Below are 17587 nucleotides of genomic sequence, written 5' to 3'. Positions count from 1 at the left end.
AATATCTTCTCCCATTCTGTCGGTTGTCTTCTGGTTTTGTTGACTGTTTCTTTTGCTGTGCAAAAGCTTTTTATCTTGATGAAGTCCCAATAGTTCATTTTTGCCCTTGGTTCCTTTGCCTTTGGTGATGTTTCTAGGAAGAAGTTGCTGTGGCTGAGGTCGAAGAGGTTGCTGCCTGTGTTCTCCTCTAGGATTTTGATGGGCTCCTGTCTCACATTGAGGTCTTTCAACCATTTTGAGTCTATTTTTGTGTGTGGTGTAAGGAAACAGTCCAGTTTCATTCTCCCCATGTGGCTGTCCAATTTTCCCAACACCATTTGTTGAAGAGACTGTCTTTTTTCCATTGGACAGTCTTTCCTGCTTTGTCAAAGATTAGTTGACCATAGAGTTGAGGGTCCATTTCTGGGCTCTCTATTCTGTTCCATTGATCTATGTGTCTGTTTTTGTGCCAGTACCATACTGTCGTCTTGATGATGACAGCTTTGTAATAGAGCTTGAAGTCCAGAATTGTGATGCCGCCAGCTTTGCTTTTCTTTTTTAACATTCCTCTGGCTATTTGGGGTCTTTTCTGGTTCCATACAAATTTTAGGATTCTTTGTTCCATTTCTTTGAAAAAAGTGGATGTTATTTTGATGGGGATTGCATTGAATGTGTAGATTGCTCTAGGTAGCATTGACATCTTCACAATATTTGTTCTTCCAATCCATGAGCATGGAACGTTTTTCCATTTCTTTGTGTCTTCCTCAATTTCTTTCATGAGTATTTTATAGTTTTCTGAGTACAGATCCTTTGCTTCTTTGGTTAGATTTATTCCTAGGTATCTTATGGTTTTGGGTGCAGTTGTAAGTGGGATCGACTCCTTAATTTCTCTTTCTTCTGTCTTGTTGTTGGTGTATAGGAATGCCACTGATTTCTGTGCATTGATTTTTATATCCTGCCACTTTAATGAATTCCCGTATGAGTTCTAGCAGTTTTGGGGTGGAGTCTTTTGGGTTTTCCACATAAAGTATCATATCATCTGCAAAGAGTGAGAGTTTGCCTTCTTTGCTGATTTGGATGCCTTTTATTTCTTTTTGTTGTCTGATTGCTATGGCTAGGACTTCTAATACTATGTTGAATAGCAGTGGTGATAGTGGACATCCCTGCTGTGTTCCTGACCTTAGGGGGAAAGCTCTCAGTTTTTCCCCATTGAGAATGATATTCGCTGTAGGTTTTTCATAGATGGCTTTTATGATATTGAGGTATGTACCCTCTATCCCTATACTTTGAAGAGTTTTGATCAAGAAAGGATGCTGTACTTTGTCAAATGCTTTTTCTGCATCTATTGAGAGGATCATATGATTCTTGTTCTTTCTTTTGTTAATGTATTGTATCACGTTGATTGATTTGTGGATGTTGAACCAACCTTGCAGCCCAGGGATAAATCCCACTCAGTCGTGATGAATAATCCTTTTAATGTACTGTTGGATCCTATTGGCTAGTATTTTGGTGAGAATTTTTGCATCCATGTTCATCAGGGATATTGGTCTGTAATTCTCCTTTTTGATGGGGTCTTTGTCTGGTTTTGGGATCAAGATAATGCTGGCCTCATAAAATGAGTTTGGAAGTTTTCCTTCCATTTCTACTTTTTGGAACAGTTTCAGAAGAATGGGTATTAATTCTTTTAAATGTTTGGTAGAATTCCCCTGGGAAGCCATCTGGCCCGGGCTTTTGTTTGTTGGGAGATTTTTGAGGACTGCTTCGATCTCCTTAGTGGTTATAGGTCTGTTCAGGTTTTCTATTTCTTCCTGGTTCAGTTTTGGTAGTTGATACATCTCTAGGAATGCATCCATTTCTTCCAGGTTATCTAATTTGCTGGCATAGAGTTGCTCATAATATGTTCTTATAATTGTTTGTATTTCTTTGGTGTTGCTTGTGATCTCTCCTCTTTCATTCATGATTTTGTTGATTTGTGTCCTTTCTCTTTTCTTTTTGATAAGTCTGGCCAGGGGTTTATCAATCTTGTTAATTCTTTCAAAGAACCAGCTCCTAGTTTCATTGATCTGTTCTACTGTTCTTTTAGTTTCTATTTCATTGATTTCTGTTCTAATCTTTATTATTTCTCTTCTCCTGCTGGGTTTAGGCTTTATTTGCTGTTCTTTCTCCAGCTCCTTTAGGTGTAGGGTTAAGTTGTGTACTTGAGACCTTTCTCGTTTCTTGAGAAAGGCTTGTATTGCTATATACTTTCCTTTTAGGACTGCCTTTGCTGCATCCCAAACATTTTGAACAGTTGTGTTTTCATTTGCATTGGTTTCCATGAATTTCTTAAATTCTTCTTTAATTTCCTGGTTGACCCATTCATCCTTTAGTAGGATGCTCTTTAGCCTCCATGTATTTGAGTTCTTTCTGACTTTCCTCTTATGATTGAGTTCTAGTTTCAAAGCATTGTGGTCTGAAAATAGGCAGGGAATGATCCCAATCTTTTGGTACCAGTTGAGACCTGATTTGTGGCCTAGGATGTGATCTATTCTGGAGAATGTTCCATGGGCACTAGAGAAGATTGTGTATTCCGTTGCTTTGGGATGGAATGTTCTGAATATGTCTGTGAAGTCCATTTGGTCCAGTGTGTCATTTAAAGTCTTTATTTCCTTGTTGATCTTTTGCTTAGATGATCTGTCCATTTCAGTGAGGGGGGTGTTAAAGTCCCCCACTATTATTGTATTGTTGTTGATGTGTTTCTTTGCGTTTGTTATTAATTGGCTTATATAATTGGCTGCTCCCATGTTAGGGGCATAGATATTTACAATTGTTAGATCTTCTTGTTGGATAGACCCTTTAAGTATGATATAGTGTCCTTCCTCATCTCTTATTACAGTCTTTGGTTTAAAATCTAATTCGTCTGATATAAGGATTGCCACCCCAGCTTTCTTTTGGTGTCCATTAGCATGGTAAATGGTTTTCCACCCCCTCACTTTCAATCTGGGGGTGTCTTTGGGTCTAAAATGTGTCTCTTGCAGACAGCATATCGATGGATCTTGTTTTTTAATCCAATCTGATAGCCTGTGTCTTTTGATTGGGGCATTTAGCCCATTTACATTCAGGGTAACTATTGAAAGATAGGAATTTAGTGCCATTGTATTGCCTGTAAGGTGACTGTTACTGTATATTGTCTGTGTTCCTTTCTGGTCTATGTTGCTTTTAGGCTCTCTCTTTGCTTAGAGGACCCCTTTCAATATTTCTTGTAGGGCTGGTTTCGTGTTTGCAAATTCCTTTAGTTTTTGTTTGTCCTGGAAGCTTTTTATCTCTCCTTCTATTTTCGAGGACAGCCTAGCTGGATATAGTCTTCTTGGCTGCATATTTTTCTCATTTAGTGCTCTGAATATATCATGCCAGTCCTTTCTGGCCTGCCAGGTGTCTGTGGATAAGTCTGTTGCCAATATAATATTTCTACCATTGTAGGTTACAGATCTCTTCTCCTGAGCTGCTTTCACGATTTTCTCTTTGTCTCTGAGACTCGTAAGTTTTACTATTAGATGTCGGGGTGTTGACCTATTTTTATTGATTTTGAGAGGGGTTCTCTGTGCTTCCTGGATTTTGATGCCTGTTTCCTTCCCCAAATTAGGGAAGTTCTCTGCTATAATTTGCTCCAATATACCTTCTGCCCCTCTCTCTCTTTCTTCTTCTTCTGGGATCCCAATTATTCTAATGTTGTTTCGTCTTATGGTATTGCTTATCTCTCGAATTCTGCCCTCGTGATCCAGTAGTTGTTTATCTCTCTTTTTCTCAGCTTCTTTATTTTCCATCATTTGGCCTTCTATATCACTTATTCTCTCTTCTGCCTCATTTATACTAGCAGTTAGTGCCCCCATATTTGATTGCACCTCATTAATAGCCTTTTTGATTTCGACTTGGTTAGATTTTAGTTCTTTTATTTCTCCAGAAAGGGTTTCTCTAATATCTTCCATGCTTTTTTCAAGCCCAGCTACTATCTTTAAAGTGATGATTCTGAACTCTAGATCCGACATCGTACTAATATCCATACTGAGTAGGTCCCTGGCAGTCCATACTACCTCTTGTTCTTTTTGTTGAGGTGATTTTTTCCATCTTGTCATTTTGTCCAGAGGAGAATAGATTAATGAGAGAACAAAATGCTAACAGGGTAACAACGTCCCCAGAATATATACTCTAAACAAATCAGAAAAGACCTGAAGCAGGGGGAAAAGAAAGGGAAAGAGAGAAAAAAGAAAAAGATAAAGATAAAAACAAACAAAAACAGAACAAAACAAAAAAACAGAATATGATCAAATATGATCAGGCTGGTACATAGATCAGTGCCACACACTAGATTTGGGGCATATTTTGGTCTGTTAGAAGAAAGTGCCTCCCAAAATTTTAAAGAAAGAAAAACTTATATATGTACAAAAATAAGGGTTGATATGATGAAAGGATGGAATATGACTGTAAAGATGAAAATTATAAAAAATTTATAAAAGGAATTGATAAGAAGTTGTTTGAAAAAAGAAGAGGATTTAAAAAAAAAAGGAAAAAAAAGGGAGAGAATGTGATCAGGCAGGAGAGTAGAAAAAAACCATACACTAGAGATTTAGGGTATATTTTGATCTGTTAGAAGAAACGATTTCAAAATTTTAAAGAGAGAACAACTTATATATATATGCCTAAAATATGGGTAGCTGCTATGAAGGGATAGAATATGACTCTAAAAATGAAAAATAAAAATGTTTTTTAAAAAACGGATTGATAAGATGTTGGTTGAAAAAGGGAAAAAGAAAAATTCAAAAAAAAAAAAAGACAGTTAAAAAAAATTAACTTTGAAAGACTAAAGAATCATGGTAATAAAGCCATGGATTCTATGTGCATTGTTCCCCTAGTGCTGGCGTTCTGCCATTCTCATTGATCGATAAACTTGGTCTTGGCTGGCTGTTCTCGCCGATCTGGGGGAGGGGCCTGTTGCCATGGTTCCCAAATGTCTTTGCCGGAGGCGGAATTGCCCCGCCCTTGCCCGGTCCGGGCTAAGTAACTCGCTTGGGTTTGCTCTCTGGAGCTTTTGTTCCCTGTAAGCTTTCCGTACAGCTTTGGAGGCCGAGAGTGAAAATGGCGGCCTCCCAATCTCCGCCCCGGAGGAGCCGAGAACTCGGGCCCTGCTCCTCAGTGAGCCCCCAGGGAAAAGCGGTCAGTCACTCCCATCTCCCTGGTCTCCAGCCGCACTCCGTGCTCACCTGGCCTGTGACCGAGCGTTTCTATCTCTGGCACCCGACTCGGTGTGGAGTCTCCAAACCCAGCAGATTCCTGCAGTGTGCTCCAACGCCACTCCTCCCGTGGGAGGAAGGGGAGTCTCCCCAGATCTGCTGCTTGTTGGGTCCCTGCTGGAGGAGCAGTGGCCCGACTGTGCCCCGGATCACGGTTTATGGCAACCCTGAGCTGTGAGCCCGCGCTGTGGCTCCGTCTCTGCAGCCGGCTTCCCTGCTCTGATACCTGGGAGCTCTGCCACACTCAGGCACCCCTGGTCTTCCTGTGACCCCGAGGGTCCTGAGACCACACTGTCCCACGAGGGTTCCACCCCCAGCTTAGCCACCGGAGTGACGTCCTCAGCGGAGCAGACTTCTAAAAGTTCCGATTTTGTGCTCCGCTGCTCTATCACTGCCAGAAGCGGCTGACGGAGGCCCCTCCCCTGCCATCTATACTCCCGAATATTGCCTCGGATTCACTTCTCCCCACGTCCTACCTTCCAGAAAGTGGTCGCTTTTCTGTTCAGAGAGTTGTTGCTATTCTTTTCTTCGATCTCCTGTTGAGTTTGTAGGTGTTCAGAATGGTTTGATCCCTATCCAGCTGAATTCCTAGGACCAGACGAAATCCAAGTCTCCTACTCCTCCTCCTACTCCTCTTGCTCCGCCCCCCATCATTAGTTTTTGATGTAGTGTTCAATGATTCATTACTTGTGTATAACACCCAGTGCACATCAGAATACTTGCCCTCCTATATACCCATCCCCCAGCTACCCCACCCCAGTTACCCCAGTTACCCCACCCCAATCTCTTCTGTAACCCTGTTTCCTGCAGTCATGAGTTTCATATGGCTTGTCTCCCTCTCTGATTTCTTCCCATTCAGTTTTCCCGAACTTCCCCTGTGGTCCTCCATGCTATTCCTTATGTTCCACATGAGTGAAACCATATGATAATTGTCTCTTTTTCTGCTTGACTTATTTCACTTAGCATAATACCCTCCAGTTCCATCATGTCTATGCAAAAGGTAGGTTTTCATCCTTTCTGATGGTTGAGTAATATTCCATTGTATATATGAACCACATCTTTATCCATTCATCTGTTGAAGGACATCTCAGCTCCTTACACAGTTTGGTTATTGTGGACATTGCTGTGCCCCTTCTTTTCACTACATCTGTATCTTTGGTGTAAATACCCAGTAGTGCAATTGCAGGGTCATAGGGTAGCTCCATTTTTAATGTCTTGAGGAAACGCCATATAGTTTTCCAGAGTGGCTGTACCAGCTTGCATTCCCACCGACAGTGTAAGAGGGTTCCCCTTTCTCCACATACTCGCCAACATTTGTTGTTCCCTGTCTTGTCAATTTTAGCCATTCTGACTGGCATAAGTTGGTATCTCATTGTGGTTTTGATTTGTAATTCCCTGATAGCTAGTGATGTTGTACATTTTTTCATGTGTCTGTTAACCATTTGTATGTCTTCTTTGGAGAAGTGTCTGTTCATGTCTTCTGCCCATTTCTTCACTGGATTATTTGTTTTTTGGGTGTTGAGTTTGAAAAGTTCTTTATAGATCTTGGATACAGGCCCTTTATCTGTTATATCATTTGCTGCTATCTTCTGTTCTGTAGGTTGCCTTTTAGTTTTGTAGACTGTTTCCTTTGCTGTGCAGAAGCATTTTATCTTGAAATCCCAGTAGTTCACTTTTGTTTTTGTTTCCCTTGCCTTTGGAAACATGTCTAGCAAGGAGTTGCTGCGGTTGAGGTCAAAGAGGTTGCTGCCTTTGTTCTCCTCTGGGATTTTGATGGATTCCTGTCTCACATTGAGATCTGTCATCCATTTTGAGTTTATCTTTGTGTATGGTGTAAGAAAATGATACACTTTCATTCTTCTACATGTGGCTGTCCAAATTTCCCAGCACCATTTATTGAAGAGACTGTCTTTTTCCATTGGATTTTCTTCCCTGCTTTGTCGAAAATTAGTTGCCCATAGAGTTGAGGGTCCATTTCTGGGTTCTCTATTCTGTTCCATTGACCTATGTGTCTGCTGTTGTGCTCATACCATAATGTCTTCATGATTACAGCTTTGTAATATACCTTGAAGTCTGGCATTGTGATGCCACCAGCTTTGGTTTTCTTTTTCAACCTTACTCTGGCTATTTGGGGTCTTTTCTGGGTCCATCCAAATTTTAGGATGATTTGTTCCAGCACTGTGAAAACTGTCAATGATATTTTGATAGGGATTGCATTGAATGTGTAGATTATTCCTGTAGCATACAGATTTTAACAATATTTATTCTTCCAATCCATGAGCATGGAATGCTTTCCCATTCCTTTGTGTCTTACTCAATTTCTTTCATAAGTGTTCTATAATTTTCAGAGTACAGATCCTTTGCGTCTTTGGTTAGGTTTATTCCTAGGTATCTTATGGTTTTTGTTGCAATTGTAAATGGGATTGATTCCTTAATTTCTCTTTCTTCTGTCTCATTGTTAGTGTCTAGAAATGCAACTGATTTCTGTGCATTGATTTTATATCCTGCCACGATTCTGAATTGCTTTATCAGTTTTAGCAATTTTGGGGTGGAGTCTTTTGGGTTTTTCACATAGAGTATCATGTCATCTGTGAAGAGTGAAAGTTTGACCTCTTCTTTGCCAATTTGAAAGCCTTTTATTTCTTTTTGTTGTCTGACTGCTGAGGCTAGGACTTCTAGTACTATGTTGAACAACAATAGTGAGAGTCGGCATCGTTGTCGTGTTCTTGGCCTTAGGGGAAAAGCTCTCAGTTTTTCCCCATTGAGAATCATTTTCACTGTGGGCTTTTCATAGATGGCTTTTATGATATTGAGGTATGTTCCCTTTATCCCCACACTGTGGAAAGTTTTAATCAAGAAAGGATGTTGTATTTTGCCAATGCTTTTTCTGCATCAATTGAGAGGATCATATGGTTCTTATCCTTTCTTTTATTAATGTACTGTATCACATTTAGTAATTTGTGAATGTTGAACCACGCTTGCAGCCCAGAATAAATCCCACTGGGTCATGGGGAATAGTCCTTTTAATGTACTGTTGGATCCTACTGGCTAGTATCTTGGTGAGTATTTTGGCATCCATGTTCATCAGGGATATTGGTCTGTCATTCTTTTTGATGGGGTCTTTGTCTGGTTTGGGGATCATGGTAATGCTGGCCTCATAGAATGAGTTTGGAAGTTTTCCTTCCATTTCTATTTTTTGAAATAGCTTCAGTAGAATAAGCATTATTTCTTCTTTAAATGTTTGGTAGAATTCCCCTCGGAGGCCATCTGGCCCTGGACTCTTGTTTTTGTTGTTGTTGTTTTCTCTTTTTTTTGGAGGTTTTTGATGACTGATTCAATTTCCTTGCTGGTTATGGGTCTGTTCAGATTTTCTATTTCTTCCTGTTTCAGTCTTGGTAGTTTATAATTTCCAGGAATGCATCCATTCATTCCAGATTGCCTAATTTCTTGGCATTAGTTGCTTATAATATGTTCTTAAAATTGTATTTCTTTGGGCGCCTGGGTGGCTCAGTTGGTTAAGCAACTGCCTTCGGCTCAGGTCATGATCCTGGAGTCCCGGGATCGAGTCCCGCATCAGGCTCCCTGCTCGGCAGGGAGTCTGCTTCTCCCTCTGACCCTCCTCCCTTTCATGCTCTCTGTCTCTCATTCTCTCTCTCAAATAAATAAATAAAATCTTTAAAAAAAAAATTGTATTTCTTTGGTGTTGGTTGTGATCTCTCCTCTTTCATTCATGATTTTACTAATTCGGGTTCTTTCTCTTTTCTTTTTGATAAGTCTGGCTAGGGGTTTACCAATCTTATTAATGCTTTCAAAGAACCAGCTTCTAGTTTCATTGATCTGTTCTACTGTTCTTCTCGTTTCTATTTCATTGATTCCTGCTCTAATCTTTATTATTTCTCTTCTCCTGCTTGGTTTAGACTTTACTTGCTGTTCTTTCTCCCGGTCCTTTAGGGGTAAGGTTAGCTTGTGTATTTGGGATTTTTCTAATTTTTTGAGAGGCTTGTATTGCAATGCACTTCCCTCTTAGGACCACCTTTGCTTTATCCCAAAGGTTTTGAACAGTTGTGTTCTCATTTTTATTAGTTTCCATGAAAAATTCTTTAATTTCCTGCTTAACTCATTCATTCTTTAGTAGGATGCTCTTTCACCTCCAAGCGTTTGAGTTTCTTCCACATTTCCTCTTGTGATTGAGTTCCTGTTTCAAAGCATTGTCATCTGAAAATATGCAGGGAATAATCTCAATCTTTTGGTATCAGTCGAGACATGATTTGTGACCCAGTATGTGATCTATTCTGGAGAATGTGCCATGCACACTCGAGAAGAATGTGTATTCTGTTGCTTTAGGATAGAATGCTCTGTATATGTCTGTGAAGTTGATCTGGTCCAGTGTGTCATTTAGAGCCATTGTTTCCTTGTTTATCTTCTGATTAGATGATCTGTCTGTTGCTATATGTGGGGTGTTGAAGTCCCCTACTATTACTGTATTATTATCAATGTGTTTCTTTAATGTGGTTATTAATTGGTTTATATAATTTGCTGCTCCCAAATTAGGAGCATAAATATTTATAATTGTTAGATCTGCTTGTTGAGTAGGCACTTTAAGTATGATATAGTGTCCCTGTTCATCTCTTACTACAGTCTTTGGATTAAAATCTAATTTGTCTGATATGAGGATTGCTACCCCAGCTTTCTTTTGAAGTACATTAGCACGATAAATGGTTCCCCACCCCTTCACTTCAGTCTGGAGGTGTCTTTAGGTCTAAAATGAGTCTCTTGTAGACAGCATGTGGATGGGTCTTGTTTTTTATCCAATCTGATACTCTGTGTCTTTTTATTGGCACATGTAGCCCATTTACATTCAGAGTAACTATTCAAAGATACGAATTTAGTGCCATTGTATTGCCTGTAAAGTCCTCGTTCCTGTAGATTGTCTCTGTTTCTTTCTGGTCTATGTTACTCTTGGTCTCTCTCTTCATTTACAAGATCCCCTTTAATATTTCTTGCAGGGCTGGCTTGGTGTTCACATATTCTTTCAGTTTCTGTCTGTCCTGGAAGCTCTTTATCTCTCCTTCCATTCTGAATGACAGCTTTGCTGGATAAAGTATTCTTGGCTACATGTTTTTCTCATTTAGTACCCTGAGTATATCATGCCAGCCTTTTCTGGCCTGCCAGGTTTCTGTGGATAGGTGTGATGCCAGGCTAATGTTCCTATCCCTGTAGGTTAGGAACCTCTTGTCTTGAGCTGCTTTCAGGATTTTCTCTTTATATCTGAAATTTGCAAGTTTCACTATTATATGTTTGAGTGTTGATCTATTTTTTATTGATTTTGGGAGGGGTCCGTTCTGTCTCTTGGACATGAACGCCTGTTTCCTTCCCCAGATTATGGAAGTTCTCAGCTATGATTTGCTTAAATATGCCTTCTGGCCCTTTCTGTCTTTCTTCTCCTTTGGGCATCCCAACAATTCTGATATTGTTTAGTTTTATGGCATCACTGATTTCTCGAAGCCTCCCCTCATGGTCCATAGTTATTTTTCTCCCTTTCCTCAGCTTCCTTACTTTCCTTCAACTTGTCTCCTATGTCACTGACTCTTCTGCCTCATTTATCCTAGCTGTTAGAGCATTCAATTTAGACTGCATTTCAGTTAGTGCATTTTTAATTTTGGCCTGATTAGATCTCATTTCTAAACTAAGAGATTCTCTAGTGTTTTTTATGCTTCTTTCAAGCCCAGCTAGTAACTTGATGATTGTTAACTTGAATTCCAGTTCTGACATTTTACTTATATTCATATTGATTAGATCTGTGGTGGAGTATTACCTTTGGTTCTTTCTTTTGTTGTGAATTTCTCCTTCTAGTCATTTTGCCCAGATAAGAATGGATGAACAAGTGAGTACTATCAAAAATATCAACCACGGCCCAAGCGAAATATCCACCAGATAAATCTGAAGAGGTCAGAAACCAGAAAAGAAAAAGGAAAAGGGAAAAAAAGGTGGGGGGAGAGAATATAATCTCACAGGATGGACAAAACAGACGACTGCAGTAGAATCCATGCCAGAGTTTCCTCTGCCTCCATCACCTACCAGTTTCTCCACTTGCTCGAAGTACAATTGCTTCCCCCACCTCTGGTGCTTAGTAGCTAGCCAATATTCGCCACTGCTGTAGATGACAGGTGTGAACTCTCTTCCTCAAAAGAAGACACAATTCCTGTACCCAGCCCTGTATTTTGTGCAGAGACATCAGATCCATCACCAACAAATGTAATTGATGATGATATATGCAAGAAATCCTGTCATGTAGCACCTAATGATATTCCACTGATTTCTAGTACTAATCTAATTAATGAAATGAAGGGAGTTAGTGAAACAATACTAGCCATGGAGAGCATTGTGGAAATAGTAAAACAGGAGGTGTTGCCATTGACTCTTGAATTGGAGATTCTGGAAAATGCCTCAGAAGAAATGAAAGTGGAGTGTGTCCCAGCTCCCATTACCCCTTCCACAGTTCCTTCCTTTTCTCCATCTCCTCCAACTCCTCCAGCTCCTCCTCCCACACCAGCCATTGTTCCTGCTGCTGCCACTAACGTTAGTACTGCTGGTGTTCCCACCGCAGTCCAGAGGGTCTTAGAAGAGGGTGAAAGCATAAGAACTTGCCTTAGTGAAGATGCAAAAGAGATTCAGGACAAAATAGAAGTAGAAGCAGACGGGCAAACAGAAGAGATTGTGGATGCTCAGAACCTAAGTTCAAGAAAGAGCCCAGGCCCAGAAACATCAAATGAATGCTAACATTCATAGTCTGTTTTCTTCAATGGTGTGTTTATGTTTTAGTGCAGCCTGCAAAAGAGTTACTCCATTGTCTAAAAATGCAAATGAAATTTCAAATATACAAAATGCCTCCAAGGTATATGTTACTGTAAAAAAAAATGTATTTTGAATGTATTTTGGTCTGTGTGTTAGAAGACACTAAGTCCCAAAATTGTAAAGAAAGCAAAACATATATATATATATATATATGTTTTAGTATATATATATATGTATGTATATATATATATACAAAAAGAAAATTGAGTACAGTGAAAGGAAGCTAAAAGTGAAGAATATATAAAATGTAAATGTAAGAAATGAAAGTTAAAAAAAAACTAAAAAACAAAGAGTTGATAAAATAAGAACGTAGTTGAAAAGGGAAAAAAAAAAAGAAATGGAAAATTTTAAACTGAAGGATAAAGGAATCATGAGAAAAAAAAAACCCTTCAATTCTATATACTATTTTTCCCTAGCACTGGAGTTTTACAGTCCTGTGTGGTCCGTAAACTTGCTGTTCATGTGTTTTTCTAGTTGGTCTTCTGGGGGAAGGGCCTGCTGCACTGATTCTCAGGTGTCTTTGCCTGGGCAGAGTTGCACCGCCCCTTGCCAGGGGGCTGGGCTCAGTGTAAGCTGTTTTAAGTTGCTCTGTGTGGCTTCTGTTCCCTGAAGGCTTTCTGCGCCTCTTTAGAGGATCAAAATAAAAGTGGCCATGCCTGATCTCTAGGCCCAAAGTGGGAAGATTGCAGTCCCCTCTCTTCAGTAAACCCTCAGGGATAAATGGTCTTCACTTTTGTGTGTACCAAACTCTGCAGACTCCTGTGGTGTGCACCCACACCTATCCTCCTGGGGGGAAGGATGGTCCTGCACTTCTGCACTTGGTAGGGCCCTGGCATGGAGAGCAGTCGCCCTATCATGGTGCACCTGCTCCTCCCCCCACCATTTATCTTCTGATATATGCCCTCAGAATCACTTCTCCGCATGTCCTACCTTGCAAAAAGTGGTCGTTTTCTACTTGTAGAGTTCCAGATATTCTTCTGTTACATCTCAGGTTGAATTCATGGGTGTTCAGAATGATTTGATAGTTATGTGGCTAAATTCAAGGGACCAGTTGAAACGAGGTCCCCTACTCTGCCATCTTTTCTCCCCTCCCTGTTAATAGTCTTTTACATTTTTTTACCTGTAAAATTGGCAGTGGTATCCTTTCATTCTTTTTTTTTTTTTTTTTTTACTAATGTGAGTGTTCACTATTTTGTTCCTGGTCAGTTTAATTTTAAAAATTTAATTTTGTTAATCTTTCCAAAGAACAAACTTGTAGCTTTGTTAATTTTTTCTACTGATTTTGTATTCTCTATTTCACTGACTTATGCTCTAAATTTTCTTTCTGCTAGCTTTCGATTCAGTTTGCTCTTCTTTTTCTAGTTTCCTAAGGCAGTTTAGGTTACTGATTTGAGATATTCCTTCTCTTGAAATATAGGCATTTACAGCTATAAAATTACCTTGAATGACAGTTTTAGCTGCATCCCATACATTTCTGCTTTTCCATTTTCATTCACCTCCAAATATTTTCTAGTTTCCCCTTGTGATTTCTTCTTTGACCCATATTTAATGTGAGTTAATTTCCTTCTGAGGTCCCCCTGTTTTCCTCCTCTATTACTGATTTCTAATATTTTTATTGTGGCCATAGAACATGTTTTGTATGATTTCAGTCTTTTAAAATTTATTGACACTTGTTTTTTGGCCTAGCATTTGATCTATCCTGAAAAATGTTCTATGTGCTCTTAGGCAGAATGTGTATTCTGTTTAAGTCTTTAGTTCCTTGATCTTCTGCCTAGTTGTTCTATCCATTATTGAAAGAGGCTTTGAAATTTTCCACTATTATTGTTGAGTTGTCTATTTCTCCCTTCAATTCTGTCAGTTTTGTTTCATGTATTTGGATAGGTTCTTAGGTGCATATATGTTTAAAATTGTCATATCTTCCTGATAGAATTTCTAATCATTATGAAATATCCCTTTTTATCTCTAGTAGCATTTATTTGTTATAAAGTTTATTTTGTCTGATATTAGTATAGGCACTTCCAACTCTTATGGTTCATTTTTGCAGAATATATATATGTATATATATGTGCGTATATATGTGTGTGTGTATATATATATATATATATATATATATATATATATATATATATACCCCATTCTTTAAAAAAAAGATTTGAGAAAGAGAGTGGGGGGAGGGGCAGAGGGAGAGAATATTCAAGCAGACTCCTCACTGAACATGGAACCTGATATGGGGCTCAATCTCACAACCCATGAGATTATGACCTGAGCCAAAACCAAGAGTTAGATGCTAACCTACTGAGCCACCCAGGCACCCTTCCCATCCTTTATTTTCAACCTATTTGTATCTTTGAATATGAAGTGCTTCTATAGACAGGATACCTGTTGGATCAAGTTGGATCTTGATTTTTTAATTCAATCTGACAATCTCTGCCTTTTGACTTCTTTAATTCATATTTAATATTGTTACATCTTCCACTTTAATTTTTTTCTATATGCCTCATGTCTTTTTTTTCTAGTCCTACCTTATTGCCTTCCTCTTGTATTAAGTGGGTATGTTCCAGTGTAACATTTTGATCCCTTTAATATTTTAAGTATATTTCTTAGTTACTTTCTTAGTGGTTCTTCTAGGGCTTACAATATACATCCTATCTTCTCAGAATTTACTTCGTATTTCCACTGAAATGTATTCCAATGAAGTATATAACCTTTACTCCTATATAGCTCCTTTCCATACCACCTTTTTGTACTATTGTTATATCTATTACATTTATATATGTTACATTTATATATATGTGTGTGTGTGTATCTCAAACTCAATAATACATAATTAAAACTATTAGTTTGTATGATTTATATCTTTCAAAACATGTAAGAGAAGGGAGGTGTATATTCATAGTTATATTAATCATTGTATATACCATTTACCATTTCTGGCTCTCTTCATTTGTTCTTGTGGATTCTGGATATCATCTGGTTTCATTTCCCAAGAGTTACTTTCATTACTCCAAGACAGCTTTGTTTCCACTCCCAACAAAAGAATACACATTGCTTCATGTGGTTGTTTTCTAAGTCAACTTAAGTTTTAAAAATTTTCTTGCTCTACTGGCAGCATTCGGTGGCAGAACATCTCATAGGAAATTCTCTATTCCCAGACATAGGTCCCTGGGCTTCTTGCCCCACAAACACAGTGGCTGGCACCATGGAAGGTGAAGAGCTTCCCCAAGGATGATTCTTCCAAGCCTATCCACCTCACAACTTTGCTCAACTACAAGGCTGGCATGACTCACATTGTGTGAGAGGTCAACAGACCCAGATCCAAGGTGAAAAAGAAGGAAATTGTGGAGGATGTGACCATTGTGGAGGCACCATCCATGGTGGTTGTGGGCATCATGGGCTATGAAGAAACCGCTCAAGGTCTCTGTACTTTTAAGACCATCTTTGCTGAACACATCCAGGATGAGTGCAAAAGACACTTCTATAAGAATTGGCATAAGTCTAAGAAAGCCTTCAACCAAATACTGCAAGTGGCAGGATGATGATGGCAAGCAGCAGCTAGAGAAGGAGTTCAACAGCATGAAGAAGTACTGCCAAATCATCCGTGTCATGACCCACACCCAGATGCCCCTGCTTCCTCTATGCCAGAAGAAAACCCACCTCATGGAGATCCAGGTGAATAGAGGCACAGTGGCTGAGAAGCTGAACTAGGCCTGTGAGAGCCTGCAACAGCAGGTGCTTGTGAACCAAGTGTTTGGGTAGGATGAGATGATAAATGTCATTAGTGTCACCAAGGGCAAAGGTAACAAGAGGTCACCAGCCACTGGCACACCAAGAAGCTACCCTGCAAGACCCATCAGGGACTGTGCAAGGTGGGCTGTATTGGGGCATGGCATCCTGCCCAAGTGGCCTCCATGGCATGGGCTGGGCAGAAAGGCTACCATCACTGCATTGAGATCAACAAGATCTATAAGATTGGCCAGGCCTATCTCATCAAGGATGGCAAACTGATCATGAACAATGCTTCTACTGATTATGATCTGACAAGAGCATCAACCGAGTTGGCTTTGTCCACTATGATGAAGTGACCAATGACTTTGTCATGCAGAAAGGCTGTGTGATGAGAACCAAGAAGCAAGTGCTTACTCTCCACAAGTTGTTGCTGGTGCAGATCAAACAGCAGGCCCTGAAGATTGACCTTAAGTTCATTGACACCACTTCCAAGTTTGGCCATGGCTGATTCCAGACTGGAGGATAAGAAAGCATTCATGGGACCACTTATGAAAGACTGAACTGCAAGAAGAAGCTGCTTAATGTCAGAAGCAGATTGTGCAACTGGTGGGATCTCAATAAACATTATTTTCCAGTGGAAAAAAATTTTCCTAAAAGAAAGAAGAAACATGCAATTATACTGTCTTTTACTAAGTATCTAAATGAGTGACTTTATTGGTGCTGTGTGTGTGTGCGTGCGTGCACATGCGTGTGTGAATTACTGTCTGGTGTCACCTGCTTTTTGCCTGAATAATTTCCTTTGTATTTCTTGTAATACAGATTTACTAGCAATGCAATTTCTTTTTACTTATATGGTAACATCTTTATTTCACCTTCATTTTTGAATGATAGTTTTGTATATAATATTAATAGTTTATTTTCAAAAAAATTTTAAAGGTTTTTATTTATTTGTCAGAGAGAGAGAGCACAAGCACAAGCAGGGGGAGCGGGGAGCCCCATGTGGGACCCGATCCCAACACCCTGGGATCATGACCTGAGCCAAGGCAGACGCTTAACCAACTGAGCCACCCAGGCATCCCTTGATTTTTAATTTCAGCAATTTGAATATGCAATCCCTCTGTCTTCTGGCTTTCACTGTTTATGAGAAACCTCACCTGTTAATCATATTGGTGTTTCCCTGTGTTTTCCCTTATGTCACTTATCTCTTACTGCTTTTACAATTTTCGCCTTACCTTTAGCTTTGAACATCTGTTTTTCCTAATTGGTGTCTGTTGAGCTTTTTTGATGTTTAAAAGTTTTCGTCAAATTTAGATGTTTCCATTCATCTCTTTGAATATTTTTTTCTGCTCCTTTCCCCTCCTCTGCTACTTACATTTTGAGGTACATTGGTATTTTTAATGGTGTCCCACATCTCTCTTCAAGACATTTTTCATTTTTCTCTCTGTTCTTCGGATTGCATAATCTCTATTGATCTATCTTCAAGTTTGTGGATTCTTTCTTTGGCCAGCTCAAATATACTATTGAGTTCCTCTAGTAAATACTTCTCAACTCCAGAATTTCCATTTGGTTCTTTTAAAGTAATTTCTATTTCTTTATTTATAAATCTTTATATGCTATAGCTACCATCTGGGCCCCCTTAAGCAGTATTTACCGCCTGTTTTTCCTGTGTATGCATGACACTTTCCTGTTTCGTTGCATTTCTTATCTTTTGTTATAAAGCGGACATTTTATTATAGTATCTTATAGCAACTCTGGATAAT

General features: G+C 39.3%; 1 pseudogene; it reads left to right on the top strand.

Annotated features, from left to right (window-relative positions):
- The first annotated feature begins 11618 nt into the window (after nt 1-11618).
- On the top strand, nt 11619-16466 carry LOC118542848 (large ribosomal subunit protein uL3 pseudogene; annotated as a pseudogene).
- Nucleotides 16467-17587: the final 1121 nt, after the last annotated feature.

This window comes from Halichoerus grypus, chromosome X (genome assembly GCF_964656455.1).
Source record: "Halichoerus grypus chromosome X, mHalGry1.hap1.1, whole genome shotgun sequence".
NCBI classification, from domain to species: Eukaryota; Metazoa; Chordata; class Mammalia; order Carnivora; family Phocidae; genus Halichoerus; species Halichoerus grypus.
This window is presented reverse-complemented; position numbering and strand designations above follow the sequence as displayed.